The sequence below is a fragment of the Sceloporus occidentalis genome, unplaced genomic scaffold, assembly GCF_023333645.1.
Source record: "Sceloporus occidentalis isolate IW3139 unplaced genomic scaffold, rSceOcc1.0.p SCAF_2, whole genome shotgun sequence".
NCBI classification, from domain to species: Eukaryota; Metazoa; Chordata; class Lepidosauria; order Squamata; family Phrynosomatidae; genus Sceloporus; species Sceloporus occidentalis.
The window spans coordinates 259,468,954-259,489,063 of NW_028316982.1; the positions used below are offsets into that span (position 1 = coordinate 259,468,954).

Consider the following 20,110-nt stretch of genomic DNA (forward strand, 5'->3'; position numbering starts at 1 on the left):
AACATGTCACATTACATTTTGATACCACACTGATTACTAGATTTTTGGATTGAATCCAAATGACTGATGATTGAAATTGAGAATAGGTAATCATAATACCAGCTACATTTCTGCAATGGCCACTTAGCAACCACACTGGTAATTTCACAACTTCCTCCAAATGTACAGCTACATTATTGAAGCTGAGGATCCCTGTGATATGATACTTTTGGAGCTATGGTTAGCTCATGTCTTGTGGAGAACAGGGAGATCTAGCAGGCATGTTTGGACTTTAAATTTGTTTGCTCCTGTAGAAAGCTAAGACCTAAGGGACTTTTCTTCAGGTATCTTTTGATCTCAAATCAACTTTCTCCTGTTGCCTACAAAACAAGTTAACACCCTTCCATCAAACTTTAGGAATCAACAGACCAAAAAAAGAGATACACACCATGATTCCCATTTCTGTTTTCCTCAACATTTGCAAGCCACCCACAGCAATCCTCTTTTCTTTAATTTTACATGAATTTAGGAGATCAGCTACACTTTTTAACTAAGAACAAATGGGCCTTTAAGCTTTCTTTGAACAACAAAAAGAAAAGTCCTCGTTTACAGCTTCAATTGTAATCTCACAGCAACTGGGAAACATCGCAGACTTTTACAATTTACAACCATACTGTGGACCTCATTACGATAGGGCTATAATGAATGGCTGGGATTCTACAATGTCTACATAGAGTAGAGTAGAGTAGAGTAGAGTAGAGTAGAATCACAGAGTTGGGAGAGACCACCAGACTCATCCCCTACATTGCAGGAAGACACAATCAAAATACTCCTGACAGATGAAGCTAATTTTAAAAACATTAAAAGATTGCCATTGCCTTCCCTAAGGAATCCACCCAGTGGATTTCATGGCAGAGCAGGGAATCAAACCCTGGTCTCCAGAGTTGCAGTCCAACACTCAAACGACTAAGGCAACAAATATCAGTTGTAAGGTACTGTTTCTCAAGATTCATGATCCTCTTAACTATATGGTTAAAGAATTAAAGAATAAGAGAAGACACAAGTCTACAGAGACAAATAAAAGATTGCCAACTTGACCACAAGTTGACCACTTGACATTCCTTCCTCAAAACAAGCCACCACACACTATGGCCAAGATTCTACATTATGCTTGCACAAGGCAAATCTACACTCATACTAGGTGTCCGATATCACCCTTCTGCAGGATATTGTACAACCAACAATGCATCTACCAATGTGGCCTGTTTATACCCCACTGTGCAATGGAGAACATTCACAGGAGTTCTGCACAATGTAAGAATGTGCAACTCCATGTAAAATGGTCACACTTGCAGAACTTCACTAATGCAACCAATGAACTGAGTATATTAGTTGCATAACCAACAAACACATACCCATATGCATAAGAGAACTCACATATGTTTATGACACCAACAGGATTGCAGCCTATATATCCTGAGCAAAGAATAGGTCTTACAACATTCCACTTCCAAAAAAATACACTTTGAAGCTTTTAGTGCTAACCCACCATCAACTTGATAAACCCAATGTTTTTGTGGAGTATCTGAGTCCTACCCTGGGGCTTATCTATCACTCATGAATGCAGGAGATGCTAGTAAGCAGTATTTGAATGGTGAAGATCTGACACAGAAATGCCTACTCAGCATCCATTTTTACTTGAATTTTTTTTTAAAAAAATCAAGTTTGTCATATTAGAAACTTCTGCAGAAAAGCACTCCTCTCTTAAAAGAAGCCAACTCTTCCGCCTGAGAAGAATAACTGCTGTAGGCATAATACATTTCTATATGTCATTTTCTCAAAAAGAAGCTTGAAACAGCTTTTGGCATTCGAAAGCTGAAAGCTTTATGAACAGAATTTCAATAAAGCCAAGACGGCTGCAAAGAGATCCATTTTGCACCTGTCCCAGGAATTTATGTCCAAATGATATTGTAGGATTATCTGTGCTTTGTGTGCCGCTGAGACAATGACTTTATTTTATTAAATGATCTGGGAAATATATTGCTTGTCTAGAAGAAAAGTGTTTATAAGAGGAACCTCAAGAAGTCTTTCTAGCATAAAAAGAAAATGACAACAACCCGGTAACAGCTTATTTATCGATTCTCTTATTGCCAACTTACCATTTTGAAAATAAGTTTTTAAACCTTTGGTATAAATAGATCTACTAGGGTTTATGCTGAAGACTGATTTCAATGGGAATTATACATAGGGATAGTAAACCTCACTTGACAAAGAATTACTGACTCATTAAAGTTGAAAGGTATCTCAAGAGTAATCTATTCTAGCTCCCCTTTCTATGCTGGCACCCCAGTCATGGGTTCCCTTTGGTGACCTGGCTGGCATCAATATTGGCTTCTTTTCTGTCCCAAGTAAAAATTTGGCTTTTTTTTAAATAAAAGCATCTTATTATTTCATCCACACTGATATACATGCATATTTTCAAATGTTTTAACAAGAAATTTTAAAATTATTCAGTAGTTTAAATTTCAGAATGTTTATATCATTTGTATTGTTATACCTTGTGACTACTCTAAGTTTATGCTTCTTAAACTGATTTTATTGTAAACTGTCCAAATATTTTGTGATCTAGGGCACAGTATAAATATTTTAAATAAATAAATATCACACCAAAGCAGGAATCAAATGCTAGAGTAGCTCAAGAGCTGGCCATCTAATCTTTGTTTAAAAGCCTCAATTGAACAACAACCCTCCAAAGCAGACTGGTCTGTTGTTGTACAACTCTCACCTTCAGGAAGTTCTTCCTAATGTTTAGTGAGAATCTCTTTGCTTGTCGTTTGAAACCATTTGTTCTGTCTTCTATATCAGCAGTGAGCAACAGCTCCTAAGATATTCAGAGATGGCTCTTATCCCACATTTCAATCTTCTTTTCTCCAAGCTAAATGCATCCAACAACCTCAACTGTTCCTCTGGTCCAACTAGAATGGTTGTACCAAGAGACCTTTCACACTATAAAATCATAGCACTTTGGCTCCATTTCAACTTTCATGGCTCCATCCTATGGACTCCTGGGAGCTGCAGTTTATTATAAAATGGTGACCCTGCGTTCACATCACTGCCATTTAACCATACGGGGCATGACAATCCACAGCCAACAGTGATCCACAGGCTCAACAATACCATAAAGTTGACATCAACTTATGGTGAGTTATGCTGACCTTACAAGTGAAAAACCTCAAAGAAATCTTACTAATAATAACCCTGCCCAGGTCATGTAAATTCAGGGCAGTGACTAGAAATATTTTTCTTGTTGTCCCCCCCCCCCCCCCCCTGAATCATGCTAAAGTAAAACATTCCATAATTGATTTTCTTCCTTATTTTTCAGGGTTTTTTTTATTTGTTTTCTCTTCCCCCCCCCCTGTATTTTTCCAGTCCCTCCCGCAATTTTTTTCTTATTTTTTCCCATGATTTTTCCAGGCTTTCACATCTCTAGCTGTGACTTCCTTGGTTGAGACAATTCACCTACAGCGTGCTCCGATTCTGCAGAACTCTTGGGATCTTGAACTTTGTATCATATGTCTTAAATCAAAGCTTCTCAAGCTATGTGATGTGGGGGACCAGCAGCTTTCCCCCCCCCCCCTGCTGTTTTGGAGACTTGCACCATATTTGTGCCCTCTGCCTACAATTGCTTCTTTCTTTTTTGGAAATTCTGCAGGGAACAGCAGTCAATGTAATGGAAGACCACCACCTTGAGGAGCACTCATCAAGTCCAACCACTTGCCAATGCAGGAATAGACAAATAAAAGTATCCCTGTGAAAGATGACCACCCAGAGTAGCACAAGCCACTCATTTTCAGAAAACCTCCATCTGCAATTTAAGCTCAGAAATAGTGTCAAAATAACTAACATCTGTATGCAAAATAGTCTATGAGAAAAATCACAACCTCTTCAAGAACCCTTACACAAATATTTAACCCCATTCATCTCAGCGGGAACGCAATTTGTGTACCCAATGTCAAAGTATTTCCTCAATACAAATCCAAGATATCTCCAGCAGTTTAGAAGCCTACACTTAACTCAGAGCAAGCTGCCCAGGTTAATTGACAATGTTAAGTCACTTCTCCTCCCGTTATCCTATCTAGTGATGATCATACGAAGTGTTCATCAGTCTTCGCCCCCGAGGTTTCCTCTTCCAAAACTTGAACTTATTGGAATGATTATAGCAAGAAAGCATCTTGTTTAACGGTATGCAAAAATGTTCTGTATCCAAGGAAACTGCAACGGTGAAATTAGAGAGTGCTATATTCTTCGTAACTCTTAAATCACCACCTAGAATTTCCAAGGCTTTTGGACCATTTATTAGTGTGAAAACTGTCAATGCCAACGATGCTGTGATAGCTTAAACATTAGAGTCTAGGAAAGGAAAGGGGGGTTGAGGTGGCAGGAGAAATGCTAACAAGGTACCTTTCAAGAAAGACTCCTATTGTTTGCGATGTAGAAGCGGCCCCTTCTTAGCATCTTGTTACAGAATAACGGCAGGAAATATCACACAGCAGATGCATACATAAAGCTGTTGCCATTCTTTACAACTTTTCTTTCCCCCCTTCTCTCACTCTCTCTCTTAAAAAAATACTTTCCAGCCACAGCTATAATCCCACAGCAAGCAGCAAAAGGGTATAATGATATATTTTAGTTTGCCCACAGCTCACAAGGGGCAACTGTTCAAGAGCACAGTAGTCATTTAATTCTAGGAAATGCGGTTGATTTCTCAGTGCATGCTTTAAAAAAACATAACTAGGCATGACTTTAGTATTTCTGACCAGTCAAACAGAACTTTCACAGCTCTGCATCACTGGAGGCAGCTCAAAAGCACCAGGTCTATTACCAACTTGCAGCATTTGCAAAGCAATATTGTTTGCTCGGAGCATGCATGGTTTTGAAGAAGAAATGAAATCAAGGAAAAGGACACAGCATGAGTGTAAATTATAGCCTGTCAATCTAGAATCCCCCCATAAACACCACCTATAAAAATGGATCTTTGGACCTTGTTTGTTCCTAACAATTTAGAACCAGATGTGCAAATTCATTGAATCCTTGCTATACAATGAAACCTAACTCCTCCCCAAGGTACAGGAGAGGCAGAATGAGCTAGTGACAGAAATAAAGTCAAGATGGCATAAGGAGCCTGTGGACCTCCAAATGTAGCTGGACCTCCTGCATCCCTGACAACTGTCCACTCTGGGCTCATAGCCACTTATATGAAATAAAATCTGAAGATCCACAGCTTCCTCACTTGAGGACTATGCTTGGAAGTTCTTATGGGGATCAGGCGAATCATAGGAAGGATGGGTTGGGGAAACTACAGAAGGTCCAGGGGCCAGTTCTGTGGCCTATGTGTGACTTTCAGGGAACACAAATAGCCTTAGGTGGGCACATGTGGCCCTAGGGCCTGATTTTGCTTGCCCCATATATGATTTATTTAATTGCTTCAGCATTTTTTTTGTTGTTTTGTGCCATCAAGTCTGTTTTTACTTATAGCATATGAATGAGAGGACGCTAAAAGATCCTTTAAATAGCAGCCCCTGTTCAAGTTTGGCCACTGAGCCAGTCTGCCTATGTGGTCTTCCTCTTTTTCCACTGCCTTCCAGCTTCCCCACATTATTGTCTTTTCCAGTGAGTCACATCATCCCATGATATGTCCAAAGTATTATAGCTCAGTTTGTTTGCCCTCAGACCCATTTACTTGTCTTTTGGCAGTCTACAGTAACTGTAGAACACGCCTCCACCACTACAATTCTCTTCTTGTTAGTTTTCTTCACTTCCCTGCTTTCACACCCATACATAGAAATCAGAAATACCATAGTAATGAAGGAATCTGATTTTAATGTTCTACAGTATAATTTGATAGTCTTCAAAATAAGAGAGCCAGTGTGGCATACCAGTTTTAGTGTTGGACTAAGACTCTGGAGACCAGGTTTTGAATCCTCACTCAGCCATGGAAACAAAAGTAATATAACTTCTTACCAAGTCTTCCACTAGGATTCTTTTTACCTTCTCCAATCCAAGTGGCAAAACTACACAAATATCTCCTCAACAAGTAAATGGGAGCCAGTATAGTGTAGTGGTTTGAGCACTGGACTATCACCCTGGAGACCAGAATTCAAATCACTGTTCAGCCATGGAAACCCACTGGGTGATCTTGGACAAGTCGTATTCTCAGAGGATGGCAAAGCAAATCCCTTCTAAACAAATCTTGCCAAGAAAACCCAGCAATACACACACAACAATACCATGTGTTGGGTTGGATCTCAATGGTAACAAAAAGGCACAATTTGTTATGCTGCATCATCATTGTAACCATTTAGGTGCTACTTACCCATTCAATCAGCAAAGCAGAAACTAATAGATCCAGGCTTCTGTTGCAACACCAAAACATCTTGCCATAAAATGCCATCTCATTTCTTGGTCACTTGCAAGAGTTGATCTGGAATATGTTCCCCACACTAGACATAACAGTTCAACCCGCTCTATGATATATCTATTCCTCAGAATTCTGGTTTAACAATATGTCACAGCAACCCAATGTTTTATTTTATTTTGTAGGTGACCTTGTGCAATCCAATTTTCCCTTCTGCTGTGCTTTGTGTAACTTTTTTTTTTTTTTTTTTTTTTGCAATGTTCTTTCAGTGAGCACCCAGTGTGTGGGAAGCAATAAAAATTTATTCCAGTAAGATGTACAATGGAAATGTGGAGACCAATGCCTTCTTTTACATCTATGGAAGCTCATGGGTCAAAATTCCATTACTTGTTTCCCAGATTTTTAAGGTATATTGAAAGAAAATTACAGAACTACTTAAAATGTATTTGGCAAGATTTCAAGAGACAGAATTCTTTGGTTGCAGAGTATTCTTTGGAATATTCTTGACTTGGATCCTGAATTCAGTCTTAGGAATTTTACAATACAGCTTCCAATGTCACCCCAAAATATAAGGAGGCCTTAGAATAACACCACATTTTAAATACAATCACTTTTCCCTTCTACAGACCTATTATTCATGGATTGGAGCATCTGCTAATGGCCTTGCCCCATTCTCCACAACTGCGGAATGTGTGCATGCTCATACCAACGTGGTTGCAAGGACATCATGACACCACTGAGAACAGGAGATCCCACAGAAGAGCCAAGTGTACATTTAATCTGCTCCTTCTGCTTGAACTCATGTTTTCTAAATAACAATGACAGAAAATGTGGCATAGTGATTAAAGCACAGGTCTGGGACTTCAGACTGGCTGCCACTACCAAGCCATGAAATTCATTAGAGACCTTGGCATAGTCACAGTCATTTGGTATAGGACCGCCCTTACCTCAGCACAGATACATAAAAACATGGGACCTCAAGTCCCATTCTCCCTAATGGCACAGCAACATGTGCATCATCATAGAATCATAGAGTTGGAAGAGACCACAAGGGCCATCCAGTCCAACCCCCTACCATGCAGGAACTCTCAATCAAAGCATCCCTGACAGATCACTAGCCCAGCCGTGTGCTCATGCCACCACTGGGGACAATGGGGCTTGCCATTTGCGGATGCTTACCAGTAAATCCATGAATGGCAAGCCTGAAGATTGCAAGCCTCCACTGTATAAACAACACTCAGTCATCACAAGGAGAATTTGGAAAATTATGGCCAGGTACAGATGGGCCTTTTAGATGCCTTCGTCACATGCTAGGGGTTGCCTGGGGATGGAGCGCCCACACGCGCCACAACCCTTGCACGTGATGAGGGCGTAACAATGGTGGTGCCCTGTATACATGGGTGTTGCCATTGCTATGTTAGCGCACGGCGCTGTGTGGCACTTACATAATGAGTCTGTCAGTGGCGCACTTGTTACACCACCGCTGTGACTTGAAAAGAACCTGCTTTTTGCGGGTTCTTTTTCCACCAGCGGGAAGCCATGCGGTTTGGTAACTGCGGCTTCCCTCTGGCGGAAAAACAGACACTGGGAGGCCACCCTTTTTGGGTGGTCTGTACTGCACCATAGGTACTGTAGACAACCCCCATGTTTCAGGGATTTTTCACTGAGGATTCCTGCACTGAAAGGAGCTTGAATTAAATGGCTTTATGGTTCCCTTGGACTTCTGATTCTTCACCCATGTTAATGCTTAATAGCATTAACTTAGGTTTATCTGAGTTTCACCTCTTAAATGCATGGCTGTCAGGCACAATATGATCCTCTCCATGCTGAGAGAAGCTATATCAATTCAACTAGGCCAGTCCACTGGTACAGAATTCAGCAGTTAGGATTTTCTCCAGATTTGTTTTTGGAAGTGAATAAAAACAAATTCTAGAGGGGAAAATGCTTATGGGCTTGCAGTGTGAGTTATATATAATTTTATAATTCTACTTCTAGTTTTGAATCTCGCTGTTTTACTGTCATCTCAGCCAAAATATGTACAGCAGATTGCAAGTAAATTGTATTCTTGATGTTTTATTCATATGCTACTATTTTATACTAACAAAATAAAATAAAAACATGGGGAAAGGCAAGAATTTAAAGGTTAATTCTCCCCCTGCCTTTGATGCATCTTGGCAAGGTCTTGTTACTTCCTACATGAGATTCTCATGATGAAAAATGTAATTACTGTACACCCTTTTTGTTATAGGCAAAGTTGCAGTGTTTGTTTTTATATAGTAGAATGGATCTTTTCTGGGATCCTTTGCATACGATTTTTGCATATGATCTGGAGCGCTATTCCTCTTGCATGAAATAGATGACAAAGTGTTCTTTTGAGGCATTTTCTAGGCCCTCCACTATTTATGGTTCTCCTGGAAGTCATCCACAGAGTGATCCTTCAGGACCCTGAGATTCTCCAAGAGAACACTTTTCTGAGCATTTTTAGGTCCTCCAGCATCTCTATGGCCAACATCCAGCAGAATTATGCTGGAGGATCTAGAAAATGCCTAAACAACTATCTAGCTACCTAGATAGAACAGCTATAGAATGTGGCATAAACTCATATAATACATAATCCTACTGTATCAATTAAATTTGCCTCTTGGTGAACACTTCTTCCATTCTAGCAATATTTAAGTTCTTCAATCCTGCCCAAACACTGATCTCTTGCTACAATCTACTAATATCTCCCCTGCATTGGAAACTGCTTCATCTCACACATACTTCATTTCTTTGTTATCAAAATTCAGTTCTTTATCCACATAACTCACCTTGACACCATCCTTCCTGATCTTTCTGTACTTATCTCTTTTGTCAGATGCTGCCCTCCCCCCCAAAAAAAAATCTTAATCTTTTTCCTGAAGACAGTGTATGTTAAGCCTGCAACAGTGGATTTTCTCATAACTTTGATTTATCTGACACAAGCACAGCAATGCGCCTAACTTAGTTCTAACAAAATGAGGGCAAGTTGAACAAGGACAGGTGACCTCCTGCTACAACACCTCACTCATTTTCAAAAGCTTTTCTACTAAGCCTCAAGATACATATTCCAGACAGTTCCACCTTTATACCCTCTTACTTGGATTTGATTTTCTCTTTTGTTTGTTTGAAAAAAAGCAGAGATGTGGGTTGAAAATGGCAAATTTTATGGCAAATTTTCTCATGTTGTATTTTTCTGCAGAACATTTTTCACAAGCTATCCATATAACTACGGTTAACAGTGGATAACTATAGATATGTGTAAATGATTACAAATATGAACAGATCTCTAGATAGACAGACAGACAGACAGATTTATCCATATTGTCTGGGCTGTTGTGTAAGATTCAGAAATTCAGATGGTTGGGCTGAATCAGAATTTTCTCAACTTGTAGCATAATTGACAAATAGTGCCAAGAATGAATGAACGAAGGTGAAGGTACTATGGTTAAACCTCCACAAGAGTTAAAACTTAATGTAATATTGATCAGGTACAGCTCTCATTAGATGTGTGTCCTGAAAAAAAGTATTCCTTCAAGAGTGGTAATTTCTGCTCAAATATGAGGGAAATACATAGCATTCTTCTTCCATTATTTCATATATTCAAAAAATTATTTCCTCATAAAGCTTTGAATGTGTTTGAATACATCAACTTAAGTACACATCAGATGTGGGTAAAAGTGTGGTCCCAGCCCACATCCAGCTCTGGGCCTTCACCAGTCCCCCAAAGCATCCAGTTCTGCCTTTTTAAAAAATAAATAATTGGTATCAATACAACAAGCAGTAATATTTAATTTTTAATCATTTATCCCACTTAGAAGTCAATAAATATTGCTCCTTAGCACAGGTAACAATTCAACCCAAAGCAAAACAATTAAAATTGGACAGAAATATGGGCTGCATCCGCACTGGAGCAATAATCCAGTTTAATACCACTTTAACTGCCATGGCTCAGTGCTATGGAATTCTGGGAACTCTAGTTTGTTGTGGCACCAGAACACTCTGACAGAGGAGGTTAAATGTCTCACAAAACTACAATTCCCAGAATTCCACAGCATTGTGCCATAGAAGTTAAAGTAGTATCAAACTGGATTACTGCTGCAGGGAAGATGCACCCATGATGTATTAAAGAAATATCCCAAGATAACACTCAAAAAAGTTCCAGAGGGTATGAGACAGTGTCAAACTTAATTAATAAAAGTTCTCTTAAATAGAAGACCTACACATTTCTACAAAAATATGAAGCAAACTTTTTTTTTATTTAGCACTTTCTGCAAAGTCGAGTCCAGAGCTGGACACCGGAGCTTCTCACAGAAGGACTCCTTAATAGCTCCCCTTAAGAGAAATTCTCATTTCTGCCTCTAAATTTCTTGGGTTCATCTGTGAAAGCAAAAATATTAGCACGGTGATTGGAATTTGTCACCTTCTAAAATGGATTCGGAATTGATCCAAACTTGAGCACATTTTTTTCAGTGTGTTCAAAATACCTTATCACTGAAAAAATAAAAAGAGCCAAGTATCAAATGCCTAAAAACATAATAACAAGCATTATATTTGGAAAGTGTTTTAAAACTAAATCAAACTATCATACGAAACAGTTGCCTTTCTTATACCAATGCTACTGGTAATCTGTATCATACAATCATCTATCTCCCTTTTAAAAATAATGGGGTAATACTGTAACCACCGGAGTATTGATTTCCAGCCTCACAACCTGATTTCTAAGCTAGCCAATCACTAGGTCTATTGAAAGACAAAATGTGCTGCACAAACAGAGATGTTATCATAATAACCCTTTGATTGTTCATGATCTGATTACTGGTGAAATGTCTTGGCAGAGTTGGGAACTGAGAATTTTCTGTGTACTCCAGGACTTGCTTTATCCATTTTAACACTAAACAAAGACATTGTCACAGACTAGAGACATGGCAACAAGAAAAATTATTTGCAGAGCGAGGCAAGGAAGACCTTACATGATAGACTACCTTGATTTTTCCCTTTTCCCAAATTCAGGTAATATTTCAGCCAAACAAGTAGATGTGACCCTGAACGTTACATGCTCAATAGAAAATTTGGTCCCAGAGTCAAAAATAATGTGAAAAGTGCAACAATAGGTTCCCGCACTATAAAAAAGAAGAGCAGCTCAACATCTTTCAGCAAACTTTTTACCCAAACCCAACAATGCGTATATGTGAAAGAACAGAGTGAGGTAAGTTTTGCATAAAATAAACAAAATCGTTTGCAACTTCCTAAAGACATCTGTCGCTTCAGATGAGAAATCAGGTGAATGCGACGGTCAAGAGTGCCTGTCATCAGCTTCAGCTGATACGCCAGCTGCGCCCTTTCCTGGAACCATTAGACCTCGAAACTGTAGTACATGCACTGGTAACCTCATGACTCGATTTTTGCAATGCACTCTACATGAGGCTACCCTTGTGCCTAGTCTGAAAACTCCAACTGGTACATAATATGGAAGCCAGGCTGGTCACTGGAACAACCAGGAGTGGCCACATAATACCGATTCTGAAATCACTCCACTGGCTGCCTATTGGATTCTGGGCACAGTACAAGGTGTTGGTTATCACCGTTAAAGCCCTACATAGCCTGGGTCCAACCTATTTAAGGGATCGCCTGCTTCCATACAATCCACCCCACACACTCAGGTCCTCTGGGAAGAATTTATTGCAGCCTTTAAACACTAGACAGTGGACCGATACAGATGGCCCAAAAGAGATTGGGGCCAGGGCAGCCTCACCAGCAACCCCTATGGCCCCAATCCGGCACTTTTCCAGGCCACAGAGAAGCAGCAAAATGCTGCTTCCCCATGGCCTGGAAAAGGGGTGTCCTTGGGGCTGCATGTCCCTGGACACCCTGACAGGCGCAGCCATGGGAGACTCTCCCTAGATTCATTCCCACGGCAATCTAGTCGCCATGGGAATGAAGTGCGCATGCAAAAGGAGCTCTGTTTCGGAGCGCCTTTCTGCGCCGCAGAGAAGGCACCGCAAGCGCCCTCCACGTGCCAATCTGTGTAGAGGCGGCGCATGCGTGATACCATTGTCCCATGCTGTATATGGATGGCGCGCCTTCAAAATGGCGCCATCCATACGAACTAGGGCTGGGGACCATGCAGTTGCTGTGTGCTCCCAAGCCCTAGATTTGGCCCAAGGACGGCGCTTCTGCCTCATCTGTATCTACTTGGGAGGTTGCCTAACTGCAACCTCCCAGAGAACCTTTTCCATCAAATTACCAACTTAGACAGTTTCAAAAAAGTTGTCAAGACAGATCTCTTCCGGCAGGCCTTTCTGGAATAAAATACTTGGCCAAATAACAATTATTCCCACATCCTATGTATTATCCTACTATTCTACCCATTGTTCATTTGATATTAATGGTTTATTTTAATGTAATTTTAATGTAATTTTAGCTGTAACTTGTTTAATTCTTTTTTAAGGGGGGGATATTGTAATACAAATTATTGTATGTAGAATGTTTTTAATGTTGTAAGCCACTTTATTTGTTTTATTACAAAAAGCGGGGTATAAACAAAAGTTTTATTTATTATTTATTATTAAGACAACCTGAAGACTTCTTCCAAAATGCATTCTTTCCCCAGTCTCCACTTTGTGAATAATAATACTTTTGCAGGGAACAACAGGCAGGTCTGAAGAAAAAGTCATCTGTGGGGTGAAACACATGGGCCAAGTAAAGCGGTCTCAAGCTGCTTCAAAAGTGGGGCATTTAGATGACACACTCTTCCAAAGCAGATGGAAACCGGATTCAAGTTGCACTCCAAGGCTAAAATCTGAAGCATAAAGAACCCAGGATATTCTGATTTAGCCCGGAAAATGCGCACCTTTAACCCTGCATATAAATGCCCCCAGACAAGAGCAGTTCTGAAAGAGCAACCCATCCTAACCCTACACCTAAAGTTGCATACAGTATAAATTGGTGCAATTAAAGTGTGCATTAAAAAAGGACAGAGCCATCGTATCCAAGTGGTTGAGGCAGCAATTAAAAAAAAGTGGAAATGTGACTCTTCCAATGAATGTAAGTACAACATATACAAGCCGGACAGTCCAAGAGGGGGCATGGGGTGAAGGGGGCATGAAGGGGGCATGTGGGGGGGTCCTCCATGATTCTGCTTTGCCAGTGTTTTACTAGGCACACCGATGCTTTGATGCCCTGCCCTAGTAGAGGATTGCAGGTGCAACTGTATGGCTATTCAAATGGTCATCCATCCAATGGGATGGCATCTAGGCAGCAGGCAGTCATAGGCAGTGTGTTTGTGTGATGGTGCACATGCATGGTGGGGAGGCGACAAAAAAAATATCCAGTGGTACAGCTTAACACTTCACTGTGTGGTCAGGCCATATGTATTCGGGCCACCTTGGGAGCAGGCAATGAGGACAGTGGGGTTAACTTTGGTACAATAAAGTCAGGACACATGTTGAATTTAAAAATAATTGTACAGTGAGCCTTCCATATTCACAGATTTTTTTATCCATGGATTTGAGCATCCACAGCTTGAAAATATTCTAAAAAGATATAAATTCCAAATAGCAAATCTTGATTTTTCTATTTTATATAAGAGAGACCATTTCACTAAGCCACTGTATTTAATGAGATTGAACATCCATGGATTTTGGTATTCACTGGGGATCCTCAAACCAAACCCCAACGGACATTGGGGATGCTTGCTTTAATATGATAGTTGAACAAGACAGCTGGACGTTTAAATCAAGAGACATGGTTCTTATGAAAGGAAAAGATCTTAATTATTTTTAAGAACAGATTTAATCAAGACAAGAGAAATGCAGTCATAGAGGTTAGAGACAATGAGTTTTGTTTAGAGTTGTGTAAAGATGAAGACCCTGAAATAGAGACAGAAGATGAACCTGTTAAAAAGTATTTAATAAGACAGGCCTCAAATTTTGGGCATAACTTTCAAATGAATGTACGTAGGATATGTGGTCTAAAGAGATAAAATTTACATTATGCGGTGACTTAAAATAAAATCTGCATAAGATGATGTATAGATGCTATCTGGTTTTATTCTGGTTTTCTTTGCCTTCCAGAATATCTAGAAATCTCTTTCTGTCTTTGCACAGAAGATATTCCATTTTTTATAACAGGAATCACTTTAAATCCTTCAAGAAGAAACTTAGTGAAGAATTATGTCTCTAATACATAGTCAGATCATCGGGCCATTAATCTAATACTGTTTATGCATTGTTTCAGACAGAAGTCTTTCTTAGACTATCCTGTAGAAGCTGGAGACTGGAGGTCTACCAGTGAACCATGGCCATTCTCAAACATTAAACCAGACAAACAATCCATCTAGTAATGTCAGCTAGCACATGACCACCAAGCCAATGTGTAAATAGCCTGCCAGATGCATGACAGTCTCTTATTTATACAAGCAAAGGGAGGTAGTGAAAGCAGTCTCTTGTGGGCTTCCGTACACCGCTGCCAGGCTGCATATAAATTGGTGGGTCCCAAGTTACACATGCCTGCCACGTGGGAACAGCTATCACAGCCTACTTTTAGCAACTGGTTCCCCTGTGCTTTTACCACTACACAGCTGTACCATAAGAAATCAAATATGAGAAGCAGCTGAGGAAAGCTAGGAAAAGCTGAGATAAGCTTAGAAGGAAACTGAGAAGGCAGAAAACTTAAGTTGATTTTAATTACCCAAGGATGTGTTGATTAAGGCCCAGTACAGACCAGCACTTTTAGGGTTTTGTAGGGCTGGGCATCCGCATGCACCCAGCATCACAATCGCTGCATGGGCGCCATGGTGACACATGCCCATCCATACAGGGCATGCAACGATGACATCCATGTGGTGCCCAAATAGCACCACTGTGTGTGGACATCAGCATTGTGCGCAAGAGCGCCAATGGCAGGTTCTTTTTAAGCCTCACAGAGGCCACAGCATTTATCTGCTGCACCCTCCATCCAAGGCAGAAACGGGTGGCATATGGCTGCCCCTTTCTGCCCGTCTGTATCTCCACAAACAAAAAAACAGGATGAATTATGACAGAAAAAGCAACTTTGTAATGTATTGATAATAGTCAGAGAAATGAAACAAGCAAGATGGGGAAGTTTTGACTCTGGGACAGAAAGGTTTTTTGTTTGTTTGTTTGTTTGTTTTTTAAGCAGCCTATCAAAATCCAGCACCCTCTAGAGAAATAGACTAGAAAATAGATCAGGCCCTGCAGACCAGAACTTCCATCAGGCCCTGCCAATTGTCATCCTGATTTGGGAATGTTTGAGGTATAATACATCTAGACCAGACTGAATTGAGAGTCCAGCAATTATGGAGGACACCAGCTTGGGGAAGGCAGTATTAATAAAACTCACAAGTATGTCTAGTGAAAACAGGAGAGGACCTTCTTGGCTGCTGCTCCTAGGTTGCAAAATTCCTTTCCTAAAAAGGCTTCTTTGCCTCTCACCATAGTAGACTTTTGGTGAAGGCTTTTTGGTTTCAAGAAGGCATTGCAAATTGCAAAAGGAAAGGTCACCTGACAGTGTGCTGTATTTATTATTATTATTATTATTATTATTATTATTATTATGCTTTTTCATGGATATTCTTTCATATCACTTTTAATGGAACTCATCATTTAATTATATTTAAACTCTTGTATGTTTTTAGTGATGTGAACTTTTTTCTGTATCTGTTCCAATTTTTGTAAGCCACCTTGAGTTTCAGGGCTGAGCAATGCTTTTAGGTATTGTTAAATTAAGTATGTTAGAATCCACTAATTCATCTCCCTTACATTGCTAAAACAGATGAGAAGCATTTACTCAGCTGAAAACATATCAGAAAATTGGCCTAGAAAGATCACAATAGGTGGTCAGTGTATGCTGGGAAGTACAACATCTAATTGTTATTAATTATTAATCAATTACTAATGTATCAATGCTATAGAAATTGGTTGAAAATGTTTATCACTTCTGGATGACTTTTAAATTTTGCAGGAGGAAAAAAAAGTGTAGTTTATGAACCAAGATGGTTGGCAGGCTTTGCAAAGTCTACCCTCCCCCCAGTTCTGCATGGCCACCTCAACCAATACACCATGCCGTTCTGCATTCTCATGCTAATGCTCTCCAAACAAGTGAGCCCTGTATTTTCTCTCATTTGGCCAGTAAGCCTGTCTTTAGAATCACTTTTCCTTGTTCTCCACTGGGCCACTTCCATATAGAAAGCATGATCTGTTTAGTTATTCAAAGGTGGAGGGAAGAAGAGGAAGGGTAGAAATATAGAGAGCAGTCAAAAGCAATTTCCCACTAATGTTAATACCCTGCCTACAAAAACCTAGGTTCCAGTCAATTCTTCTACTATTATTTTCTGGACGCATATCATAGAATCATAGAGTTGGAAGAGACCACAAGGGCCATCTAGTCCAACTCCCTGCCATGCAGGAACTCTCAATCAAAGCAAAACCAACAGATGGTCATCCAGCCTCTGTTTAAAGACCTCCAAAGAAGGAGACTCCACCACCCTCCAAGGGAGTGTGTTCCACTGTCAAACAGCCCTTACTGTCAGGAAGTCCCTCCTAATGTTGAGGTGGAATCTCTTTTCCTATAGCTTGCATCCATTGTTCCGGGTCCTGTTCTCTGGAGGAGCAGAAAAAAGCTTGCTCCCTCCTCAATATGACATCCCTTCAAATATTTAAACAGGGCTATCATATCACCTCGTAACCTTCTCTTCTCCAGTCTAAACATCTCCAGCTCCCTAAATTGTTCTTCACAGGACATGGTTTTCAGATCCTTCACCATTTATCATCTCCCCTTATGATTAATGCCGTGTCCTCCCAATACTTCACAAATGAAAACTGAGATACATGTGGTCAAGATGGCAAAAGTTATTAATAAGGATGAACATACAAGTTAGGAGTGACTGCAGCAGTTTGATTTTGCCACAGCCTGCTGGGAAGTGCTAGACTCCACATCTTTCTCTCTCCTCTTCCCCATTGAGCAGACTGCAAGCTACTTTGATGTCAGTTTGTGGCAAATGAGATAAGCTGAGGACAAAAGAGGAAATGGGAGGAAGAAAAAAAATAAACATTTTAAAAACTGTTGAAAAAGTTGGATGAAAGGAGATTAGTTGGAACAGTTGGAGGGTATGTAATATATCACACACAAGCTGCATGTACACCCTCCCCCAGCTGTTTTTGGTAGGTCTAGCTCCCTTTACTTGACACCAAGAGTCTAAATGCTGCATTATTCTAACCAGTAATACCTCCAAACTACCAGGAAATGTGGTTTACTATTGGGAAAAGAGTAATAGAATCTCCCCCCTGCCCATCCAAAAATTCCTATTCCTCCACCCCTGCCCCTTTTTGAATGAAAGGAGATGCTCACCCACAAAGAAGGCTTCCCAGTCCATCTCTCTATGAATCAATTTCCTATGCTTTCTCTCCTTTGGGTGAAAGGGATGTATCATGTATGAGAAGGTGCCTACTATACATAGACTCATAGAATCATAGAGTTGTAAGAGACGGTTCACTGTTCTGCTGTTGCCTCTTTCCCAAACAGTCTTTTGGTGGTGAAGGTAGATTTTCTTTTCTCATCTCTGTTTTGAAAAACACGTTAGAACTGTCCAACCTCAGAGGAACTGTATGATGCCTCCCTTGATTCCCTTCCACTCCCTTATCTGTTGGAGTTCCCCAGGGCTCTGTTCTGGTTCCCCTTCTGTTTTCTCTCTACACACTGTCCTTAGGAAAACTCATTAGCTCTTTTGGTTTTTCCTACCATCTGTATGCCAATGACACCCAGTTATATCTTTCCACCCCTGACCTTTCTCCAAGGCTTGAACAGCAAGTTTCGTCTTATCTCACAGCTGTCTCGCAGTGGATGCGCCATCGGCGTTTGAAGCTCAACATGTCCAAGACGAAGCTTCTTGTCTTTCCTCCTAAGTCCACCCTTCAGCACTCCTTTTCTGTCTCTGTGGACAACATTTCTATTCAACCAGTCCAGCAAGCCCGCAGTCTTGGTTTTATCTTTGATTCTTCTCTGTCGTGTATCCCTCAGATCCAGACCACAGCCAAGGCTTGTAGATTCTTTCTATACAATATTGACAAAACCCAACTATTTCTCTCCGCCTCTACTGCCAAGATCCTGGTCCATGCCCTAGTGGTCTCACGACTTGATTACTGTAACGTCCTCCTGGCTGGGCTTCCTCTTTCTCACCTCTGTCCTTTAATTTCTATCCAGCATTCAGCTGCACGCATTATCACTTCCACCCACTGCTCTGACCACATCTCTCCTGTGTTGGCATCCCTTCACTGGCTCCCTCTCCCTTTCCGCATTCAGTATAAGCTCCTGCTGTCGACGTTTAAAGCCCTCCATGGGCTGGCCCCTCCTTACTTATCAGACCTTCTTTCTCCTCACCTTCCCACCAGGGCCCTCCGTTCTGGTAGTCAAGGTCTGCTGTCCCAGCCCAGGATTTCCTCTGCCCCATCTCAGATTCTCCCCTTTTCACTCACTGCCCCTCACTCCTGGAACCTTCTTCCCCCGCGAAGAAGAGCCATCACTTCTTTAACCAGCTTCAAAACGGACCTGAAGACCATCCTGTTCAGAGAAGCTTTCCCAGGCATTGCATAACTGTAACTTGCTATTTGATGTTCTTTTGTCGCCTGTTTTACTGAATCATTTCCTGTATTGCTATGTATTTTATATGTATTATCCTACTAGTGAGGCAGGCTAACTCCAACAGGCCTCTCTGGTAGAAGATTAACCATCCATTATGAACCCAAGCCCTCCCTCCAGTCCACCTGCCTTGGTCCAGGCCTTGGAGGTAGAGAGGAACTGCTGGACCTCATCCCCTTCCCCTCCACCACTCGCTTCTCCTTTTGTGTCATGTCATTTTAGATTGTAAGCCTGAGGGCAGGGAACCGTCCAATTAAAAAGATTGTATGTACAGCGCTGTGTAAATTTACAGCACTTTATAAATAAAGGATAATAATGATAATGATAATGATAATAATAATAATAATAATAATAATAATAATGAAACATGCCTAGAACAGACATTATTATCATTATCATCTAAAAGTAAATGTTGAGTCCAGGAGTAAAATGTGCACATACTTCTAGTACAGATGCGTAATATTACCATTGGTGCACAACCACCTGTTCTCTTTGGCAACTAAACTTCATAGATGCCAGCACCCTGTTGTGATATTTCTATTCAGGAATGACTGTTTTGCATGCAGTAACATTATTTCTGCACAAATACATTGTTTTCTGTGTAGAAAACATGTTTTCTGTGCAAAGAAAACCCCATACGTATTTCTGTACAGACCATTTTCTTCCCTAAAGAATGTCCAAAATCACAAACGACGGGCAAAAAAGACACAGAATATTCAGTATTCTTGGACATTATGCAGAAAAAAGTTGAAATTATTAATCTTGTCTGCAAAGTTTTACACCCCTGTTCTACAGTACTGCACAGATCTCATTTCATTCTTAGCAAATCGCCAGATTACTTGGAACAGAATGAAAAGCTATTGTGCACAATGGACATAGACTGAGGAGAGTCCTGCTTGAATCCCCACCCAACCAGCTCTACACCTTGCATAAATTAATATTCTGTACTATAGTTCCCAGAATCCTCCCCTTAGCCATATCCTCCCTACTTCACTAAGCTCATTGCTTTGTCAGCAACACCTGCCAGACAAAAGAACTGCT

At 40.5% G+C, this 20,110-nt stretch overlaps 1 protein-coding gene across 8 annotated transcripts in view; it reads right to left on the reverse strand.

Annotated features, from left to right (window-relative positions):
* FAT3 (FAT atypical cadherin 3) overlaps positions 1 to 20,110 on the reverse strand; it is a 631,203-nt gene that overhangs the window by 469,872 nt on the left and 141,221 nt on the right. The window contains exon 1 of one of the 8 annotated variants that reach the window (XM_089512855.1): positions 17,306 to 17,337. The exons of the other annotated variants lie outside the window; for them this stretch is intronic. The gene's annotated coding sequence lies outside the window, so the exon portion shown is untranslated. Of the gene's footprint in view, positions 1 to 17,305; positions 17,338 to 20,110 lie in introns of those variants that run through there. 8 annotated transcript variants of the gene reach the window in all.